Here is a 7,100-nt window from a genome sequence, read left to right on the forward strand (position 1 = left end):
AGCACACATTTGAAGCATTCTGAACAGCTTCATTTGCCCCACGCCCGCCCCTCCCTGATCAGCCATCACTGTAGTATTTCTGCTCGCATCAGCAACTTTCCAGATCATCTTTCTTTCTCCCAGGTAGTTTTGAAACCTAATTTCAACCTGTTTGGATGAGATGCTAGCACTCGACTGCAGCCGGGCCTCCACAGCAATCTGGCGCTCTGTCCCGGCCAGTTCCACTGTGTTCTGCTCAATGATAGATAACTGAGCAGTGTTCACAGGGAGCAGGAAACAGGTGTTTCCCAGAGCTGCACAGTAGCTCCCGCATAAATTCTATGCTAAGGGAGAGTCAGTTTCAACAGACCCACCTCAGGAGAAGCAGGAGAATTGCCTTTGTGTGCCCAGACAAAAGGAAACACTTCTTGGCAGATATTCCAGGCCTAGAAATTGGCTTCTCCTCTCTTCTATTGTAATGTGAGAAGATGTGCATCTCCTTGCCCTGAAGATAGCACAGTTGTAAGCAAGGTCCTCCTCAGATGCTCAGCCTCATAATGTTCACTTGAGGGGCGGGAGCAGCTTCTCTTTTTCTCTCCCCCCCCCACCCCACTTTCTGGTATTCAATGAGATGGAATGTGTCAGGCCTTTGAAAAGATAACCACCACCACACTTGACTATAATGCATCCCCACAATTGAATGGGGACAGGCAGGGCAGAAGCAGCTAAGAGATGGGCCTTTTTCTCTGCCAAGCAAAGACTTCACAAAGCATTTGGAAGGGGGAGGGGGCAGGGGAGACCGATCATATTTCTGAAGTGTTTGAGCAGCTGTAAGCTTATGCATATGAATAGAGGCTCTGGGTACAAAGCCACCAGCCCTAAGCAAAGGCCATTTGACTACACCAAAGGGAAGATGCACACTGGGGGTGGGGAAGGGAATGGGAAAATAATAAAGACTGTATTAAAATGGTGAATAATGGAATTCAGAGGTTATCGCCAGAGTTGAAATGGAATATGAGATTCTTACTTTCATTCTGTCTTAAGCCATGGTGCACTGCTGATGTGGTTTATTAAACAGCTGTCGAAATCCAAGCCCCAGAGGCCGATGCGGTCAATGGGGTGTGAAGAGAAAAATTCCAGTAGAGACAGGCACAGCAACTGGTTTCACTGAAGGCTCCCCAACTGCAAGTCCCTTCCCATCTTCACACTTCCTGTTGGAGGGAAATAGAAAAGGAATGGGAAAACGAGCAAAAGAAGAAGATTAGTGAATCACAGAGGGAAAATAGTCTTCTAAGAAATTCTAGTTCTTTTCTTTCCACAATGCTAGTTTAAAAGTATCTGGTAAGCAATTAATGTCGTCCACAGTGAGCTCCAGTAATAGACACACACATACACTTACACACACACATGCATGCACACACTGTGAAGTACATAAAGATAATCATGGTAGAAGACAGAGAGAATAGAAAGTGTGGGTGAATGGTGACTGGGTTGAATGTTTGTCACTCCAAACTTCCATTTTCAAAACAATTTTCAAAGCAATAGTACTAAAAAGATGGGGCCTGCAGAAGGTGATTACGTAATGAAGGTTCTGAAAAACCAGCCTCTACCTCAGAGCAAAGCCTGTCCAAGGAAGGGACATCACCTTTGTCCTTGGAAAGACCCACAGAGCACTCCTAGGCACATTCCCATCCTGCTAAGTTGTTCATCTACAAATAACAGGAGAGATCTGCTGCTCCAGGTGTCCCTGACTCAGTCAGGCTAGGTGGGGATCCATAGCATCCCCCTAGCAGCCACCAATCAGCATGAGACAGGGAAATACCTGGGATGCCAGGTGACCCTCCCAGTAGTTTATGGTGGTTGATAATGTGTTGGGAAACCATGTAGTTCGGCACGTACACCCCTTTTGGCTTTAACCAATCAGTTCAAATGAATCCCCCTCTTGTAGTAACCAATCACCCCTACCCAACTTGTTCCCACCAGTGAATGTGTTAATCATGTTTTAGAGTTGTTATTTGATTTTCCCGAGGTGGTGTGTGATGATTTGCTAAGAGATGCTATGATGTATTGGGGTCCCTGCCTTCTCCAAAGAATGTGTAAAACTGCTGCAAACCCTGGGCTCGGGGCCTCTCAGCCTCACCAGTTGCTGTGTGTGCACGAGGAGGACCCAGCTAGCTCGCAATAAACACCTCTTTGCTGTTTACATCGATCTTGGTCTCTGGTGGTCTTTTGGGGGTCCTGAATTTGAGCTTAACAGTTCCTCCTTTGTGAATGGGATTAAGATCTTTCTAAGGAAGTTTTCACACTGTATTTGGTCTTTCCCCTTCTGGGTGAGGACCAGGTACTCCCTGTCTTGGCTTTTCTGCTGCTGTGACTAAAGGATCTGACCAGCACAGCTGTAGGGGAGGAAAAGTTTACTTTAGGCCTCAGGGTTTCAGAGGTCTTAGTCCAGAGAAGGCCAGCTCCATTCCTCAGGGCTGGAGGTGAGGCTGAACATCACGGCTGGAGTGGGTGGTGAAGGAAGGCAGCTCACATCAGGGTGATCGAGAAGCAGAGAGAGATTCCAGCTCTAGATACAAAATATATACCCCGTAGCCATGCCCCCAATTAACCACCTCCTCCAGCCACACCCCACCTGCCTTTAGTTACCACTCAATTCATCCCAGTAGGATTAATTCACTGATAAGATTGAAACTCTCACAATCCAATCATTTCTCCTCTGAAACTTCCTGCATTGTCTCACAGGTGAGCTTTTGGGGGATACCTCATCTAAACCACAGCACTCCTCCACCTTGGAGGAGGCAGCAACAAATCTCCATCTTAGAATCTGACAACAGATCTCACCAGACACTAAATCTGTGGGTGCCTTGATCTTAGGCTTCCAGCTTCCAGAACTGTGAGAAATAAAACTCTGTTCTTATTAAATTACGCAGTCTCAAGTATTTTGTTATAGCAGACAGGTTAACCACTGAAGACAAACTTAGACCCCAATGGTCCTGGAGATGGCACCAGAGTAATCTACACAAAAAAGCTTCACTAGCCAGTCATTATTGGCCATTCATTTTCCTTCCCTCACGCTGATACCCCTGGACTCTCAAAGTTCTCTTCCTTTATCTTATCACCTATCTGAAATGTTACTATTTTTTGATGAAGGTGCGTGCTATAACAGTTGGAACCCAAAGCCCATCAATAGATGTCTCTCACCTATATTTTAAATATACATTTTAATAAACTTTTTTTGTTAATTTTTCTTTTCTTTGGGGGGGATTAGGCTTACCAAGATCTTACAGGAGTTGAGGAAATTTTATTTTTTGTTCCCCTAAAATGGTATGCAAATATTAAGCGACCCATGATATTGAGTGTAAAAAGACAGGAAGAAACCTGGAAAGGTAGATTTGGGCCAACTGAAGAAAGCCCGTGAAAGCTACTTCATGACATTTGAATGTGACTTTAGAGTAAAAGTGAATCTTTGAAGTATTTTAGGCAAGACCCAATTAAATCAGCCTTTCAGAAGGACCTCTTTGGCTTCTGTGATTAAGAGGGAGAACATTAGTAGACTCATACAAGAGTCCTCTTGAGGAGTACCCTCAACAGGGATTGTAGGACCCCAGTCTCTTCCTTTTCTCTCTTTTATTTTCAGTCTTGAGGTGAGTGGTTTTGCCTTGGCACACATTTCCACCATGATGGACTTGGTGACTGGCCTAAAAGCAACAGGACCCATCAGTCCTGAACTGGAATCTCCAAAACTGTTAGCCAAAATCAACCTTTTCTACTCATAAGTTGTGTTTTAGTCAGTTTTTCTTTCTTCTACTTGTGTGACCAAAAGACCCGACAAGAACAATTTTAGCAGAGAGAAGTTTACCTGGGGGCTCACAGTTCAGAGATCTCAATCCATCGATGGCTGACTCCATTGCTCTGGGCCAGAGGGGTGGCCAAACATCATGGCGGAAGAGTGTGGCTGAGGAAACCAGCTCAGGATGGGACACTAGAAAGCAGAGAGATAGCATCACTCACTAAGAACAACATCTATGCCCCAAAGGCACATCTGCAATGACCCACCTCTTCCAAGAACACCTTACCTACCTGCAGATACCACCCAGTTAATCCCTATCAGTGGGATCAATGTAGTGATTAGGTAAGGGCTTTCATAACCCAATCATTTCACCACTAAACCCTCTTTCATTGTCTCACACATGAACTTTTAGGGGATGCCTCATATAGAAACCATAACAAATTAATAATCTCAAGTATTTGTTTTAGTTAAAGAAAGTTGACTAATACACAGAAACAACATGACTACCAGACCATGTGTCCCAAGGAGGGCAGCTAGAGGAGAAGTCACTGGGAATAAAAATAAATCCCCAGAAGCAGAGTATGCCTGTGGCTATCACTGGCTCCACCTACAGCATCAGTGGTCCCAAAGTCAGAGTAACTTTTAAAAAGTGCCTACCAACCAACCAAGAGAAGCAGGAGCTTTGGAAGATTTTTGGATTCCACTCTCAAGCTAAATGATAATTATCTCCAGTTTAAAAATTCCTTAAAATAGTATGAGTTTTATTTCTATTCACAAGTAGCTTTAACAATTTTTTATGATAGCATGCTATTTAATTGTTAATTACATCATTATTTTATTATCCAGAAATGAGAAATTCTTAGCATGCTTTAACATTTATTTTAATTCCAGAATGAAAAGGAATTGGATTGTTACATTTTTTTTCAATAAAAAGAAAGAAAATATCTTAAAGCAGCCCATTCTGTGCTTTATAGTCTTTTCTCAGGAAGTGCTGTATGATAAAGAAATTGTGTAATTAGGAATAAATGGCTTCTAATGCAATACCTTATTTTGTTCTAAAAAGGTGTTCAAGTGTTTTATAACTCTTTTTAAATGTACTACATTTGAGGGTGTTTTTTTAAAATGAGAGATGTACTTTTGAAAAAATTGCATCAAATAAATTTGGTGATCAAGATTTTTCCCATGAGTGTCATTCCCATATCCTATCCACTCCACCCCCACCCATGCCAAATTCAGAATTTTCAGAAATTCTACAGAGATGCTACAAATTATTCTGCTCATGTCTGGCTCTGACTAGCCCATTATAGCGATTGTCATTTAGTTTTCCTCTTCTGAGCTGATTATGGAAGGACTAGGAAAACAATTGGTGAAGGAACATAGATGTATCTTTTTTTCCCATTTGTAACTATTTCAGTTTAGACAAGTAAGATGTTTGCTGTTGTTTTGGTTTTATGCCAGTGGTAGTTTCATTGCTACACTGCACTGTCTGTCACATTTGCACTTTGCTTAATAAATTAGGGTCCCAATCTGATTGACACAGTAATTGCAATCTTTCTGGTAAGAGTGCCCGAATTTCATTTTTCATTTTAAAGCAAGATCTGGTTGATTAGAATAGCTCTATCAGATGGGTGATCCTCTTCATAACTTCATTTTTTTTTCCCCTGGTACTAGGGATTGAACACAGGGAAGCTCGATCAGTGAGCGATATCCCCAGTCCTTTTATTGATTTGTTTGTGTGGTTGTTTGTTTTGAAACAGTGTCCCTAACTTGCTCAGGCTAACTTTGAACTTACCATCTTCCTGTCTCAGCCTCTCAGACACTGAGACCATAGTGTGACACCAACTTCCTAGTTGATCCTAATGAGGTCTTGCAGTTTAGGAGAGCAATGACTACACCCACTTGCCAGGGGGATATGGGAACACTTTTCAGTCTGCCTGACAGTTTTTCCATCTGAATAAGAAGAGGATTGTCCCTGATGGACCCATCATTCCCAGGAGTATTGGCATGAGAAAATGACATAACAGATGTGAATGGACTTAGAAAGCAAAAGCTACATAAAAATGCAAGAGATTCTTAGTTTTTATTACAGAGATCCATCTAGTCCTGCCACATTATGACAGCATAAGCTCTATTAGCTACATGCATTATAATAATCCATTATTGGAGGAATCAGCCTTGGGTGGTAGCAGCTGGCCTTGACTATTAGAATAGTAATCTGTTGGACATATGATAGATAAAATATGGTTGTAAAGAAATGAGACTGGATAGTGTGTGCTACCTTTGGAAAAACTAGTCTTAGTTCTATCTGAGCCCCATAAATTCTTCCAAAAGAATCTGTGTCTAAATGAGGAGAACTGAGACATAAGGGACAGAATATTAGGCTTGATGGTCAAAGTCTGGTTACCTGGATTAAACTATGCTACTTACTAATTGGGCAAGAATTTTCTGTTAAAATATGACCTGAAATTATTCTTTAAGAGACCTAGTTATACTGTAAGTAAACTGTCGAATTATGCTGGTAGATGCTGGGCTCTTTAAAGGCTGAACTACTAGCAATACTTTTATTTTAGAATTAATAAATCTGAATCCAAATGACATGGATTCTTTTTATTTTCCATGCACTTGTTTATTAAATATAAATACTAAAACATTTTAGAAAAGAGAAAAAGTCCTTTTCTTATTGGGGTTTGGATTCCAGTAAAGGAGAGTGAATCAGCCTCCTGAGGTGACAATAATAAACTACCACGCACCAGTTGCTTTAAACAACAAGAATTTATTCACTGGTAGTTTTAGAGGCCAGTCTAATGTCTTGTATTGCCAGGGTAACACTTCTTCTCTCCAGATGTTCTTGGGAGGATTAATTTCTTTCTTTTCCAGTTCCACATCTTGTCAGTCTTCAAGGTTACCATCTTCAAATCTCTCTCGAAATTGTGTTTACCTGATCTTCTCTTCTGTGAGTGTTAAATTCCTCTACCTTCCTCTTATACATGGGACTGCATTTAGGGTCTGTCATGTGAATCCGAGATCATCTCCATAATTGGAAATTCTGAATTCAATCACATCTGCAAAGGCATGTTTCCCATAGACGGTCTATTTGCAGATTTGGGGGAAACATTGTTCTGTCTACCAGATAGTGATAGTTAGCTGATAGGCAAATAGATGGTGTTGACTAAGTCAGATGGTGGTGAGTGCTAGAGAAGAGTAAGGGGGAAATGTATGTTGGAGTGACATGGAGTTACTGGGGTTTTTTTATTGAGTTTTTTAAAAAAATAAATAACAGTGGAATGCATTACAATTCTTATTACACATATACAGCACAATTTTTCAT

Source organism: Urocitellus parryii, chromosome 9 (assembly GCF_045843805.1).
Source record: "Urocitellus parryii isolate mUroPar1 chromosome 9, mUroPar1.hap1, whole genome shotgun sequence".
Lineage (NCBI taxonomy): Eukaryota > Metazoa > Chordata > Mammalia > Rodentia > Sciuridae > Urocitellus > Urocitellus parryii.